The 16,734-nt window shown below is 44.2% G+C and overlaps 1 protein-coding gene across 1 annotated transcript in view; it reads left to right on the top strand.

The window, feature by feature from the left end:
• Positions 1 to 16,734, top strand: part of LOC311098986 (laminin subunit alpha-3-like) — a 132,517-nt gene that overhangs the window by 1,693 nt on the left and 114,090 nt on the right. The gene's annotated exons all lie outside the window — the stretch shown is intronic.

The following is a 16,734-nucleotide window of genomic DNA, read 5'->3' as shown; positions in this document are numbered from 1 at the left end:
TTGACAACGTTACTCTGGTGAGAGTATGAAATGTAACAGTGGGATGTCATGAGGTGAATAGAGACAAGGTTTTCTCTTTCTCAGCTAATTCGAGGTGCATTATGTCATTGGTGTGAGGTGGCAACTTGCCTTCAGTGATGTAGACAGACAACACTATACAGTGGTCATCTTAAAGAGGGTCTGAGAGGATGAATGGCAATGAGTGGGAAGTTAGTTTTTCTGCTTCTTCACTGCACTGTTCAGTGTTTTGGAGTTGATTCTGGCCATCGTCGACATGAGTGTGTGGAGATAATTGCTGATTGCTGAGGTGAAGCAGAGTGGCTGTGTGCAATGTTCCCTCACATTTTTTTAGGCACTGAGCAAATTTCAGGTCTATGGAGGGCAAACTTGAACGTTGTGAAAATTCTGTGCAACTTCCAGCGTGCATTTACTGTGAACACTGAGGCTGTACCCATTTTAAGTTACAGTTTTAACAGTGGCCAAGTAGGCTACTCTGGCCATCAGTGGAGGCTGGTGGGAGGAGCTATAGGAGGACGGGCTCATTGTAATGGCTGGAATGGAATAAATGGAACGGTATCAAATGGTATCAAACCACGTTTGACTCCATTCCATTAATTCCATTCTAGCCATTACAATTAGCCCGTCCTGCTATAGATCCTCCCACCTGTCTCCACTGCTGGCTATTTGATCATAATGTAGGCCTACCAGAGTGGCCTACCATCAAAAACAATGGAGAAAATGCATCCCATAACATTTTTACATGAAAATAGCTGTTCTATCATTCAGCCCACAGTAGCAGCCAATGTAAGGTGTTCATTGTAGGCCTACATTCCATGAGACTTTTTGGGGAAAAAACATGCAGGGCTTGACATTAACCTGGTTATCCACTTGTCCTTCAGACAAGGAGTTGACTGAAAATGCTGTTGTGTTGTTTTGATGAAAGAAACCACTTTACAAAATAAAATGCATTATTATTCTCATACCAAGTTATGCTACCCTCTGCCTATTGGCTACTTAGCTTATTCAAGCCTGTCTCTAAATACAACACTGCCCCTTTAAGGCAAAAAAAAGCTCTTTACCTGACTCGCTTTTCAAGGATGTCTAAAAATGTATACATTTTGTGCTCTTGTAGGAAGCAATCACTTCTATTGCTGACCTCAAATTATCTATAACTGGGCTAATAACTCACTAACTAGCAAAGGATATGAACAAAATGTGCACACGTGACTACATGCAGCTCTCGCTTTGATCTCAAAACAAGGTTATCTACTCATGACCGCTCATGCTGTAAACACAGTCCAGTTCAAAGTAAATGGCACAGATCCATATATGTCAATGGTCTATTTGCAAATAGGCCTACTGCAGCTCTGATTGGTTATGCCGCACCTTCTGTGTAGAGTACGGGCTGAGTCGTGCATGTCAATGCAATAGAATCCTACTCCGATGCGTTCTGCCTACAACAAAATCTCTTGCATGGTTTGTTTTGTTTCAGTATGATGCATTGAAAGTGGCTATTGCGTTGATTTGATCACAATTGCCACAATAAAGGGAAACGTTGATAGTGTTAACAGGGAAAACTCTAGAACAATGGTCACCAACCATTTCTGAGTCAAGATCAATTTCAAAATGCAAGCCGAGGTCTACCGCTCAGACTTAAAAAACGTAAGCTTATGCAACATTTAACCAAATAAAAACAGTACTGTAGCAATGAGGTTTGTGCAGTAAGCTAATAGGTCCAATACATTATCACAGAATATTGGCTTTGCTTGAATAGCCCTGCCAATGCATTGTTGTTCGGGACATTTTTAAAAATTATATAAAATAAATTGAGGTAGGCTATATAATATCACCGGTAATAGATCAGTTATTGTATTACTTGTGAGGCACAACTGAGTGAGAAAACATTTAAATAATTTGTATTTTAGTGGGCTAATGGTCTGCATCTGATGGTCAGTCTCAGCGGAGGGAGAGAGCAGCAGATTGAGGGTCCGCTTCTCAACGTCCCTCTGCTCTCCCTTTCCTCCACTGACACTGACCAAAAAGGGACACCGTCTTCCAGCTGATGGCGAAACTCGAGTCGCACCGCATTATTTCTGCCTCATGCACAAATTCATGTTGTTACTCCTATGAACAGAGAAAGTGAAATATTCCTTGATATTAATTAAAAAGACCCAAGCCGCTGATAATAACAACCACTCAAGCACATCAATGCACTTTCCTACTCATTCATTACTGCTGCAGAGCTTGTTGTAGCGCTGAGTGGAAATAGGAGGAACGTGCATTTTATGGCTTATGAAAGTGTTGAATACAAAGTACCTGTAGCTCAATTGGTAGAGCATGGCGCTTGTAACGCCAGGGTAGTGGGTTCGAACCCCGGGACCACCCATACGTAAAAATGTATGCACACATGACTGTAAGTCACTTTGGATAAAAGCGTCTGCTAAATGGCATATTATTATTATATTATAAAGTGTTGACAGTGCTGAGTAAGAACTTAAACATGAACACACTCATAAAAATAGCAGCTCTTTGCTGTATTCATTGACAGTCTCTCTCAAGTCATGGTTTTAAATGTTTTGAAATCTCACAGTATCAACTTTGCTGTAGATTTATTTTATGTCTGCTACATTACTGCAGACACGTTAAGCTGAGCCATCCGATTGGCCAGCGGTAGGCCTATAGTGCACTTGATTTGCTCTCCGGGCCTGCCGGGAAGGCAGAGTTTGTACCTTCAGACACATGAAATGGTTCAAAATGGGAACAGTTCGCCTACCCGTTGTGCAGGGCAGCTGAATCGGGTACACCTACCGCCAACAGCTCGAGACCAAAAAAAATAAAATAGGAACACAAGGCTTTATCATTAGGTTTTTTGCAGAAATGTTTAGCGATCGACTAGGAATGCCTTGGCGATCGACCAGTCGATTGCTTTCGACCGGTTGGTGACCACCAAGTTGAGTGAAGTTCAATCTTGTGCTTCTCTCTGTGGGCTGATATTTCTTCTGTGTGGCAGTCCTGGGGGAGCTGTGTGGCAGTCCTGGGGGAGCTGTGTGGCAGTCCTGGGGGAGCTGTGTGGCAGTCTTGGGCTACTGCGTGCCCACGCACGCGCGCAGTTTAGAGGGAACATTGGCTGTGTGTATGTGTGAATGCATTTAGGATTGAGATTGACTCTCCGCATACAGTCAATGGTGGGTTCTCTTCTGTCAGTCTGCGTATGCTTTAAGTTACAAGTGTAAGTAAGCCTGTCTGAGACAGACAGGCAGCGGTAGTCATGTGAGGGATGTCCCACAGCTGGCTGCGTGCCAGGAATCAGACTCAGATAATGCCCATGTGGCTGGGGGATAGGTAACCATTATGACCCATTGCTGCAGCGGGTGCTGCGGCAGGAGTTTGGTTCACAGCCCATGAAATTGCACCTTACGCTCAATTGTCCACGGTGAGGGGGAAAGAGGGAGGAATTGTGTCCAGGGATTAGGGATCAGAGGGATTTTAAAGTCTGATCTGCGGGAGCAGGTCCGGGTCGGGTGGGTGGAGAGGGTTCAGGGCTGGATTTGTGATTTGGAAACATGTTTTGTCTGCAGTTAAGGGGTCGGCACCAAATGGAGACCCCTTTTAAAGTAAATCTTCCTAAAAGTGACTACCACACCTCATCCATGTTCCCCAGGAGCACTGTGGGAAGAGAATGGGTGGCAGTGGCGAATTCTTCCATCTCTGTTTTTAGCTGGGCTGAGCTGAGTTGTGCGGAGCAGAGGGGCTTGAGAGAGGCTAAATATAGCACCCCCTCGGCTTGCGAAAGCCTGGACGCATGCAGGGCGCGAGGGACGTCTGCGTTTAAGACGTGATAATGCTCCGTTCATTTTGGAGCAGGGTAAGTGGCATTACTGCATTAAGGCGTGATAAAAAGGTCAGGGGATGAAGTATTCTCTGAAACTACCAACCACATGCCTCCCCCTCCCCATTTGTCCTGCCCAAACAGCAACTGAGTGATTCCTCACGAGGACAAAAACATACCATACTTTTGGGGATTTTCACAATATTTAATCCATAGAATGGTCCTTTGGAGGAAGGATTGTTGACATATATTTGACATTTGTATATAAAAGCATAATTGAGAAATAATGAATCAAAGTTGCCATATTTATGACGTTTTGGCCTTACCCAGGCCTCCTTTAAAACTCCATAATGTTTCATCTGTAGGTGCTAAAAAGCAAAAATTGTTGTCATATGAAGTTTTACGCTTGCTCTGTAATATGAGTCGCATTTTGATTTCAATAACAATTTTCTTATATTTATTTATATATTAATATTGAAAAATATAAACATACATATTGAAAATAAACCATTTTTGATTTGGCATATGTATCAATAAATTGTTGAACATAATATACTCTACGGGCATATCAAAGTTCCAGAGTGGGATCTCTGCTAGTTTTAAAGTTATGGCCCATTTTATACAGAGAAATTGGCATAGGTGATGTAACCAATAACAGCCCTCCTTTTACTTGTATCATTGCACATCCTGCAAATTAGCAGCAGAGGCCGACCATTTTGAATCCATTTTCACATTAATTTAGTTGGTAATGCTTACAAATTGGATCATAACTCTAAAAGTAGCAAAGATCCCACTTTGGAACTTTGATATGCCCATAGAGAATATTATGTTCAACAATTATTTCTTTGTAGCACCTACAGATGAAACATTATGGAGTCTTAAATGAGGCCTGTCATAAATATGCCAACTTTAATTATTTCTCAATTATGCATTTAGATGCTAATGTCAAATATATGTAAACAATCCTTCCTCCAAAGGACCATTCTATGGATTAAATCTAATGACAATCCCCAAAAGTATGTTTTTTTGTCATGGTTTCACAAGGAATCACTCAACTGTGATCCAGTGAGGCTCCAGACCAAGCTCACCTGGCCCTTATGTCATCCATTTGTTTTTAGCTTCCACTAAATATTTTGTCAATGCCAAGAATGTATTTATGAGGCTGTGTGTGCTGAGATACAATCTGCTTTCATTAAAAAGCTTGCATTTTTAAAACGGCTGGTTTTATTGGAGTGTTGCCTTCCAAGGTTATTGTTTCACAAATTGGAGCAGACTGATTTGGCAGCATTGACCTGAGGCTTATCAATTCAATGTGAGGCAAACAAATCAAACTAGATTGGCTGCCAATCTATGCTAATTGGTTAAACTGCATAGATATTATGATCTGCACCAAATGATCCTACCTTATAGAGAAACAGCTGGAAACTGAAAAACAAACTTAAAGTAATCTATCCGTCCATGATAAAAGTTAAAAACTGTATCCCATAGAATAATTAAGTTTGGTAAAGTAGTACAATGTTATTTTGTGGTTGTTAACTCTCTGGGTATGCATTATTGTGTTCACATCAGAGGTGTATGTAGATAAGGAAGGTGTTCTCGATACCTCTGAAAGAATTCAGTCAACCACACTTCCATATATTTTCAGCACATATGTCTGTCAAATAGTGTTGGTTCTTATAACCCTTTGATTATTTTACAGTCATAGCAAAGCATTTGTCAAAATAAGTGAATGTATCTCCAAAAAACGGAAAGATAAAGAATGTCAATGTCACGGATTCTGCCGAGGCTGCTCCTCCTCCTGGTTCGGGCAGGCTTCGGCGTTCGTCGTCCCCGGAGTACTAGCTGCCACCGTTGAATGTTTCTATGTTTGATTGCTTTTGTCTGTCTTTTACACCTGTGTCCGTTTGTGTCTGATTACGTGTCCTATAAGTTGCCTGTTTTGTATTGGTTAGGTTGTGTGTTGTTTTTCGCCTGTCCGTAGTGCTGCGTGTTTTTGTATCTGTTTCGTTGTTTAGTGTAATACGCATAGTTTGCATATTGCTCGCCTCTGTTTTGTTTTGAGGCCGTTTACTGTATCTTTGCCTAGTGGTTTCACAGTAAACTTTGTTGGACTAAGCTTCGGTGTCCTGCGCCTGACTCCCACACCACATACACCTCAGCCTTGACAGTCAATTTTGTCAGACTAACTTGCCAGATGCTTGGTCACTCCCTTTCGCCCTTAACACAATTTATGCCTACTCCTACTCAGGTTTATTTAATGCTTGGATAGAATTGATCTGATTTATGTTGCCTGATAGAAGCAGTTCAAAGCCTTTGTAGATTCTGTTAATGCACAGAACAGATGATGCGGTCACTGAAATTTGTAAGGGCTGGATCCAGTTGAATGAATGGTCTTTGTGGTCTCTTCTAAGACTAACACAGGTGCCTCACTCCCTCCTTCCCTCCCTTTGCCAGTCTTATCTCCATCTCTCCAAGCGGATATATTAGATAATGGCACCGTCATTGTTTATGTTAAACCGACCAGGTTCAAAGGGAAGCCGGGTGGTTTTTGACGTGGCCATTTCTGACGGTTCTGTAAAGCAGTGGCACGTTTGAAGCAGCACCAATCCGTCAAGGGCTGATTCCAGCTAAGCTTTTGTGGAATGTTGAATGATATAATAATAGCACAGAAAGGTGAACCCATTTCCTTTGTGGATTAACATGATCATACGTTTGAAGTTTTTAGAAAAGGAAAGAGTCCTAATTAGCCTGGAACTTTGTATTAGACAAAATACAGTATGTCTTTGTATTTACTTGCAATGAATCTTGTAGTCAGTCAGTCAGTGTGAAAGAGTTGTACTCCCTTGGGTGGAGCTCCTTGTGCAAATCAACCCAACCACACTGCTGGATTATGTTGACTGAGGCAAGCAGTGCTCACACTTAAGTAGCCACCTAGCCACCTGCCTGTGTTATCTTGTGGGCTTTTGACCTGTGACCCGTGACAAAGCCTTCTTCTTGATTTGTGTACTCTACAGTAACTGGACCTAGGGGTGGGTGTTGCCTTAGCCAGTTTTTCTCCAAGGCAATGGAGAAACTCACCCAGAAAGACAGTCAACACATTGATTAGAGCCTTCTGCTGTGAGTTTCATGATGCAGTAGATTTTACCCAATACATCTCATTCAACACATCTTGTTAATAACAGAGGCACATGACACATGACTGTTTTGCTAGCACAGACTGGAATATGTTCCGGGACTCATCCGATGGCATTGAGGAGTACACCACATCAGTCACCGGCTTCATCAATAAGTGCATCGATGACGTTGTCCCCACAGTGACCGCACGTACATACCCCAACCAGAAGCCATGGATTACAGGCAACATCCGCACTGAGCTAAAGGGTAGAGCTGCCGCTTTCAAGGAGTGGGACACTAACCCAGACGCTTATAAGAAATCCCGCTATGCCCTCCGACGAACCATCAAACAGGCAAAGTGTCAATACAGGACTAAGATTGAATCGTACTACACCTGTTGTATTTAGCGCATGTGACAAATAACATTTGATTTGATGTTTTCTTAATTACAATAGAAATTCAAACTCTTCAAAACCACATATGTGCTCCCCAAACAAACACAATGAAATACTCTCCCCAAAACAGCCTGTCTACCTGTACAGGGAGACTTGCCCTCCCTTGTTAAAACTATTTACAGGGTGTTGTGGCGACTCTTTGTCCTAGTGAACATTGGCACCACGGATGGATTGGCCCAACAGCCGCCCATGCAGTCAGTTTTTCTGGGGAATGTATTTTAGGAGCCCTGACCACATGTGCTTATCTGCCTGAGTGCACCGGACCATGTGAGACTGACATGCCTGGGCTTATTGCTGTCTGTCATACTACGTTACTGAAAGGCCTCTGATTGGTGGGTGCTATCCCACTGAATGGGCACTAATTGGTTTGTGTGAAGTTCTGATTGAACCTTGATTGGTTGCCATTTCAGGGGGTTAAGATTTGTTTGTGTGAGATTTGGTATTTGTCATATCATGTACAACACTGAGGTGGGCTGCGATTGGCTAGGTGTGAGGTACTCATGGTTCTGAATGGTGAGCGTAGGTATCAGATTGGAGAGTGTTGGGTTCTGTGAAGTCTCTGATAGGTGAGCGTTTGTTCTGATAGGTGGGTTTTAATGCTGGGTGTCAAGTACTTGTTCCCTACTCTGTGGGGTTTGATAATGAGTGTGTGGGACTTGTTGCTGGATGGCTGAGTGACTTGATGATAAGATGAGAAGGTACTATATCAGGAGCTGTGCTAGTTTAGGATGACCACATTTCTGAAGCCTGCTGGTAGTGGTTAATTTATTAGTTATGAAGACTTCCTGTTGAACTTAATCCACTCTCTATCTTTCCAGGCCCTGCTGCCTCCCACTGAAGTTTTGTCTGATTGTTTTATACCCACTTTTGTCCTGGAATCGATGTAGGCTGTATTGTGTGACATCCTTTCTGTGCTGTGTTCACAAAGGGTTGGTTCTTTTCAAGGCTTCTCTGAAAGTGATCTGTCCTTTTCTTTACAGTGGGTAAATGGATTGAGGAGGTGCAGTGAATTCGGCAGACTGTGTGGAAAAGACCCCCCTGTCTGCCCCCCCGTCTACACACACACACACACACACACACACACACACACACACACACACACACACACACACACACACACACACACTCAGCTTCATACTGAATTCTCCATCCCCACCCCATCCTGAATACCTACCCACCTTCCATGACAGCGTCATATGATGGAGTAAAATATGATTCCATGTGTGTCTGGGTCTGTGTTTGGCTATTCAAGGTGCAAATGCCTTCTAATGCGATGCAGTAGCAAACAGCTAATGCTAGTCAATATGATACATAGACAGTGATAAAATGCATTGCCCAGAGGAATGTGTTATAGCAGATATATAGGTATGTGTATTGTGATGTTATTGCAACAGCAGGCCGCAGTATTAACTTATATGTGTTTGTTGTGTTGCTAAGGTGAGCTTACAGGACTGAGTTGAGCAGGGTTTTGTTCTCTCACTGACCGCTCCTACAGTCTATTTCCCTGACATCCCTGGTACTGATACAACATGCATGGATCAGCAGCATAACTTCACAATTAGGCCCTGGAAAGAACCAGGTGCTTATCAAACCACAGAATACTTTTAGGCGCAAGCGCTAAATCATACATTGAATGGAATCAGAACATAGACCGTAAAAAGCGAGAATCAAAATAATCAAAAACATATTTGGAATGGAATAACTTGTGTTACCACTTACTGTATGTTACCAATTTTGTTCAAATACAGTGTCATCATTACTTGGTTCTTAACAAAATCTTAAATTGAATATAATTTCCTTATGTTGGTGGTGGTAATAATGATGATACTGTACCATAGTCTAACTATATAGGCTTACAATATCATTCCTATACCTTTGTCAGTGTTTACTGTATAGCTGGCATAATCTAACTCTTGGGACACATGTTTGGCTCCCTAGCTGTTGCTGTGGTGATGATGGAGGTGATGTAAGTAGCTGAGTTTAGCTGGTGGGCTCTGCTCTGCTCCGCTCTGCGGTGGGTGCCACGCCAGCTGCAGTCGGGTGTCTGTTGCACATATTTACAGCCCCGCTCCCTGGGCTCGGCCTTGCAGGCAGGCAGCCCACACAGTCTGGTTAGCAACCTCAGCCTGGCTTCATCTCTGGATCACATTGTTGGACAGGAATGCCACTACCTCCTAAACCTGGAGCTCCATTGTGGAAAAGCAGAATGGGTTTATCTTAACCCATTTTTTCAAGGTCTGTGGAGGCGATATACATAGTACTACATAGAAATGCTTATCAGAGATTGTAGGCCTACTGATACAGTCATTGACGCAGGTGTGGACATAGATTTTTCGTACATGTATTTTTGATATATGGCACGATCACTGATGCGTCCTGTTTGTTCTAATTTAGATCGGTTTTTATAGTTTTGTAGTGGTGCTGTTTACAAACACAATATGTTGTAAACGGGTGTTTAAATATTCTGTTTACTAAACACGAACTTTGAACTTTGAAGTCATTATAATGGGTTAGCCACCAACACAATCATACCTACTGAACAAACATACAGGAAACATTCTCAGTCAATTGCAAAGTAGCAGCTGTACCTTTTACAATAGGTCCCTTGCTTGTATAAACTTGCATTCATCACATTTTCATAGTGCATAAAATGACATCTTGTGAGTATCTTTGGGCCAACCCCACATGGTTGGAGAGACTATTTTGAGTATATAGCTTTAAAAAAGGATAATTGAGTCCCTGGATAGAGGTGGAATGTATGCCCACCATGGAGACAGAGAGAAATACACCCACGACCCACCCCCCTCGCCACTATCGCCACCTGTTCCGCTTCAGACAAACAGTTGTAGATTGCATTGTTTCAATCTGGACTAAAAACACCCCAGCCCCATTGTGCTGCAACTGTCTGTCTGGCAGGCTGGCAGGCAGGGCCTGATCCGCTCCAACAGAAGGTGATGGCTCCTAGCTCTGCCGTGGTGCATTCCTCTGCCCTAACATCAGACACAAAGGGATCTCTGTCATATGGATTCTACTGTATCTGTTAGGCTTCTGCTTTTTACAGTAGCCCTCCTGAACCCTCCTGGCTGACTGGCTCCTTCCTGCCTATGGCTTGGAGATTCTTTGTTTCTGGACTGCAACTGAACACCTGTCTGTCCTACATTTTCAGAATAACAAGCACATGTAATAACAAGCACAATGTAATCTAGAGACCATAGACAGTATGATTTCAACTCTATTAGTTAATTTAAATGAACTGTTTGAAGCCCAGTAGTAGACCTATTGGCAGCAGACATCGTAGTAGGTGGTGTCTTACTGTAACAATCTCACAGAGTACTCAATATTAAATTAATGAAAGAGTATATCAACCCAGTTCATTGAGTTAATTTGATAGACATAGTTAGATTACAGTATGATTGGACAGATCCACGTGGCAGGCAGGGCATTAAGTCATAAAGTCACGAAATCAGCATATTTCCATAGGCTCTAATAGTGTATTAGGGTCTAATAGTGTAGTCTATTTGTTCAGTGGGAGTAAAACCCTGACTGCCAGGCTCCGTTACCTGAAGCGCAGGCATGTGTGAAGTCGGGGCAGGAATTCTGCATGGAGCCAACGACACGGCAGTGGTCCGTCATTATACAATTGTTTATGTGTGTCACGATCGTCAGGGAGAGTAGACCAAGGCGCAGCGTGATGAACGAACATGTTTAAACTTTATTATCTTTAGTGATAATAGACAACAATAAACAAAACAAGAAACGACTCGTGAAGTCCACGGTAACAATGACCAACACGGAACAAGAACCCACAAACACAAAGGGAAAACAGACAGTTTAAATATGGCTCCCAATCAGAGACAACCAACGACAGCTGACACTCGTTGCCTCTGATTGGGAGTCACTCTGGCCAACATAGAAATAAACACAACAGAAAGAACACACCCTGGCTCAACATATAGAGTCCCAGAGCCAGGGTGTGACAGTACCCCCCCCTAAAGGCGCGGACTGCGACCGCGCCTCAACTTGAACAAAACAGGGGAGGGCTGGGTGGGCATACCTCCTCGGCGGCGGTTCTGGCTCCGGCCTTGCCCACCACCCTCCAATAAACCCCCCATAGCGCCCCTGGTCCAGTCTGGCCCCGCTGGCTGGAGCTAAACTGGACTTAGCAGGAGCGGTTAGCTTCAGCTCCGTAGTGGAGCAGTTGACCGGTACCTTACCAGGCACCGGTGACCCAGGCACGGGTTGTGCTGGACTGACGACGCGCACCCCTGGCTTGGTGCGTGGAGGAGGAACGGGCCTTACCAGGCTGACGACGCGCACCCCTGGCTTGGTGCGTGGAGGAGGAACGGGCCTTACCAGGCTGACGACTCGCACCCCTGGCTTGGTGCGTGGAGGAGGAACGGGCCTTACCAGGCTGACGACGCACACCGTAGGCTTGGTGCGTGGAGCAGGGACAGGCCGGGCTGGGCTGGCGACGCACACCGTAGGCTTGGTGCGTGGAGCAGGGACAGGCCGGACTGGGCTGGCGACGCACACCGTAGGCTTGGTGCGTAGAGAAGGGACAGGCCGGACCGGGCTGGCGACGCACACCGTAGGCTTGGTGCGTGGAGCAGGGACAGGCCGAACCGGGCTGTGGAGACGGATAGGAGACCTGGAGTGAAGAGCGGCCACAACCCGTCCTGGCTGAATGCCTACCTTCACACACTCTGTGTGAGGCATCCGCACAGGGCTGTGTACCCGTACTGGCATACCAGCACGTGACACTGGAGCAGGATATCCGGGACCACGGAGAGGCATTGGAGACCACGAGCGTTGAGCCGGCACACTCCGTCCTGGCTGCATACCCACCTTCGCACGACACGTGCGGGGTGCTCGCACAGGACGTACAGGACTATGCCGGACCACTCGTGGCACAGTACGCCGCTCCGCATACCGCGGAACCTGCCCCGTCCCATGCTGCCATGCCTGAGTACGGGAAGTTGGTTCCGCTCTCCATCCAGGCTCCGCCAACCTGCCTTCTGGCCCCCCTAACCCGGTGGCCTCCTCTCCAAATCGCCCTGTGGCAGCCTCCTGCTGCCCAGCCGCCCATGCCGTGTGCCCCCCCCTAAAAATTTTCTGGGGTTGCCTCTCGTCCGTCCGACGATGACACTGCTGACGCCGCTGCTCCTCTCTCGCCAGGGCCTTAATCCTAGCCCAAGGTCCCTTGCCCCCGAGCATGTCCTCCCAGGACCACGATTTGCCCACCTGGGCCATCGCCAACCTCTCCATCTCCTTTCCCGGCGCTTCCTCCCATGTCCAGTCCAAGATCTGCCCCTGGACACGCTGCTTGGTCCTTGTAAGGTGGGTTCTTCTGTCACGATCGTCAGGGAGAGTAGACCAAGGCGCAGCGTGATGAACGAACATGTTTAAACTTTATTATCTTTAGTGATAATAGACAACAATAAACAAAACAAGAAACGACTCGTGAAGTCCACGGTAACAATGACCAACACGGAACAAGAACCCACAAACACAAAGGGAAAACAGACAGTTTAAATATGGCTCCCAATCAGAGACAACCAACGACAGCTGACACTCGTTGCCTCTGATTGGGAGTCACTCTGGCCAACATAGAAATAAACACAACAGAAAGAACACACCCTGGCTCAACATATAGAGTCCCAGAGCCAGGGTGTGACAATGTGCTATAATTCAGTCAATATATATATATATATATATATATATATATATTTCTCTCAATAAAACGTTGAGTATCTCACTCCATTATGCAGCTGTGTTAAATGTATCAGAACTGTATTTTTGGTGAGAAGGTGAGAACACTCTGTAAACATGCAGTGAGAGGAAGGTGAGAACACTGGGGCGTGATTAGGCTTGGGCGGTATCCAGATTTTCATATCGTCATACCGTCCTTCTCTTATCCCGGGATTTACGGTATTAACTGCATAGCACACAAGGGGGTGCTAAAAATGCAAGAAAAGCCCATTGGGTCTCTATAACCAGAATATATATATATTTTTTGTGCAAACTAATAATAACATAGACACTGGTAGCTAAATGCTAACGAGTGAAAACGAACATAAACTAATTGCAAAGACAGGCAAATCCAGCTCATAAAAATATACAAGCATAGCTAGTAGCTACCGAATGTCATTTTCGGTGAGTGTGGACATTTACACGCAAAAGTGAACGAGATTAATTGTGCAAATGTGCAAAGTTGTGATGCACGCGTTTCTGAAGGAAGGGCAGTATGTGTACACGGAGCAGAGGGGAGAAGAATGGAGGAGAAAAAAACGCTAGTAGGAAGCACAGGGGAAAATGGCAGCTGTACATAACTCATCCAAAGCTCTTTGACTTCTGGCAGAAAGCCATTATAAGATATTTTATGGCAAACATTTACACTACCGGTCAAAAGTTTTAGAACACATACTCATTCAAGGGTTTTTCTTAATTTTTTACTATTTTCTACATTGTAGAATAATAGTGAAGACATCAAAACTATGAAATAACACATATGGAATCATGTCGTAACCAAAAAAGTGTTAAACAAATCAAAATATATTTTATATTTGAGATTCTTCAAATAGCCACCCTTTGCCTTGATGACAGCTTTGCACACTCTTGGCATTCTCTCAGCCAGCTTCACCTGGAATGTTTTTCCAACAGTCTTGAAGGAGTTCCCACATATGCTGAGGACTTGTTGGCTGCTTTTCCTTCACTCTGCGGTCCGACTCATACCAAACCATCTCAATGTGGTTGAGTTCGGGGGATTGTGGAGGCCAGGTCATCTGATGCAGCACTCCATCACTCTCCTTCTTGGTCAAATAGCCCTTATACAGCCTGGGTCATTGTCCTGTTGAAAAACAAATGATAGTCCCACTACGCCCAAACCAGATGGGATGGCGTATCACTGCAGAATGCTGTGGTAGCCATGCTGGTTAAGTGTGCCTTGAATTCTAAATAAATCACAGACAGTGTCACCAGCAAAGCACCCCCACATCATAACACCTCTTCCATGCTTTACGGTGGGAACAACACATGCGGAGATCATCCGTTCACCCACACCGCATCTCACAAAGACACGGCGGTTGGAACCAAAAATCTCCAATTTGGACTCCAGACCAAAGGACAAATTTCCACCGGTCTAATGTCCATTGCTCGTGTTTCTTGGCCCAAGCAAGTCTCTTCTTCTTATTGGTATCCTTTAGTAGTAGTTTCTTTGCAGCAATTCGACCATGAAGGCCTGATTCACACAGTCCCATCTGAACAGTTGATGTTGAGATGTGTCTGTTACTTGAACTCTTTGAAGCATTTATTTGGGCTGCAATTTCTGAGGCTGGTAACTCTAATGAACTTATCCTCTGCTGAAGAGGTAACTCTGGGTCTTCCATTCCTGTGGCGGTCCTCATGAGAGCCAGTTTCATCATAGCGCTTGATGGTTTTTGCGACTGCACTTGAAGAAACTTTCAAAGTTCTTGAAATATTCCGTATTGACTGACCTTCATGTCTTAAAGTAATGATGAACTGTTGTTTCTCTTTGCTTATTTGAGCTGTTCTTGCCATAATATGGACTTTGTCTTTTACCAAATAGGGCTATCTTCTGTATACCCACCCCCTATCTTGTCACAACACAACTGATTGGCTCAAACGCATTAAGAAGGAAAGAAATTCCACAAATTAACTTTTAAGAAGGCACACCTGTTAATTGAAATGCATTCCAGGTGACTACCTCATGAAGCTGGTTGAGAGAATGCCAAGAGTGTGCAAAGCTGTCATCAAGGCAAAGGGTGTCTATTTGAAGAATCTCAAATATAACATATATTTTGATTTGTTTAACACTTTTTGGTTACTACATGATTCCATATGTGTTATTTCATAGTTTTGATGTCTTCACTATTATTCTATAATGTAGAAAACAGTAAAAATAAAGAAAAACCCTTGAATGAGTAGGTGTTCTAAAACCTTTGACCGGTAGTGTAGTAGTACGTTGCATACAAGTATAACTTCATCACCTCATGTGCACCGCACAACAGAGACTCACCGATAGATATTGACTGCTCACCAGCTCCCGACGTCTCCTGTTGCGCTATTTACAAACAAACACGTGACTGGCTCAACTGTTCTGGGGAACTACGGTAAGCTTCATAATGTAATATAATGTGACAGGTGAAATGAAAAACGCAATCTGCTTAATCTCCTAACGTATTGCACAAGTTGACTGCAGGTATTAACTTCAAAAGTAGCTACAAATATTCTAATTTATTGAAAAACTTCAAATAAATATATTGATAGTATTGACTGTATTGAAAAACCATCCTGTGTCTTTTTCCAAATACCCTGGTATATGGTATATACGGTATGCCGCCCAAGCCTAGGCGTGATGGTGCGAACACTCAGTAAACATGCAGTGAGAGGAAGGTGACATCACTGGGGCATGATGGTGAGAACGGTGTAATGGTGGGAGGTTGCCGAGGCCTTGCCTGCTCTGCTCTCTGGGGTGATAACTGGAGTTTATAGGAGAGATCTGGACACTTAACGCCCTTTGTATATGGCTTCTTTATGGGGGTCACTGGCAGGAATTTGGACAGCTAGAGGGGTGAGATGTGACAACTCAACCTTTTTGACCCTCCACACCCACCGTCCTTCATAGATATGATTAACACTCCTGTTCCTGTGGCCCAGGCCTTTAGATTTAGGGTGGAGATCATTTCAAGTGTTATGATGAGTAAGACAAATATCCCAGTTCATGTTGAGTTTTAGTGCCCACAGAGCTTGTCTATTCAATTCTGCTTCATGTCTTTGCAGCACATACCAGGAGTCTGGACTGGGACTGTTATCATGTCACCAAGATATTTCAGGCTGCTCCAAACAGAAGGTGCTGGATATAAGTCAAGTCTGAATATTTAGACGGGCAGGATGGGGGGATGGAAACAGAGCCCTGAGACAGAAAAGAACAGAGCATTGGCAGGCCAGGCCATTCTCTCTCTCTCTCTCTCTCTCTCTCTCTCTCTCTCTCTCTCTCTCTCTCTCTCTCTCTCTCTCTCTCTCTCTCTCTCTATCTTCTCTCTCTCTCTCTCTCTCTCTCTCTCTCTCTCTCTCTCTCTCTCTCTCTCTCTCTCTCTCTCTGCCAGGAGACAGTTGTATTCTTCTGACAGGTTGTCTCTACGCCTTTTCTCAGGCATTATTTTTTTCTCTATGGATTATACTCTCTGTCCTTTCGTATTTTATTGTTTATTAATAGGGGAGAGAGAGACAGAGGGAAATAGAATTGAATTCAGTGAAATTCAAATGCCTCTTCTATTCTATATTAGGTGTAGTCTATACAAATATAAACTCAGCAAA

The sequence above is a fragment of the Coregonus lavaretus genome, assembly GCF_964263955.1.
Source record: "Coregonus lavaretus genome assembly, chromosome: 23".
In the NCBI taxonomy this organism is placed as follows: domain Eukaryota; kingdom Metazoa; phylum Chordata; class Actinopteri; order Salmoniformes; family Salmonidae; genus Coregonus; species Coregonus lavaretus.
This window is presented reverse-complemented; position numbering and strand designations above follow the sequence as displayed.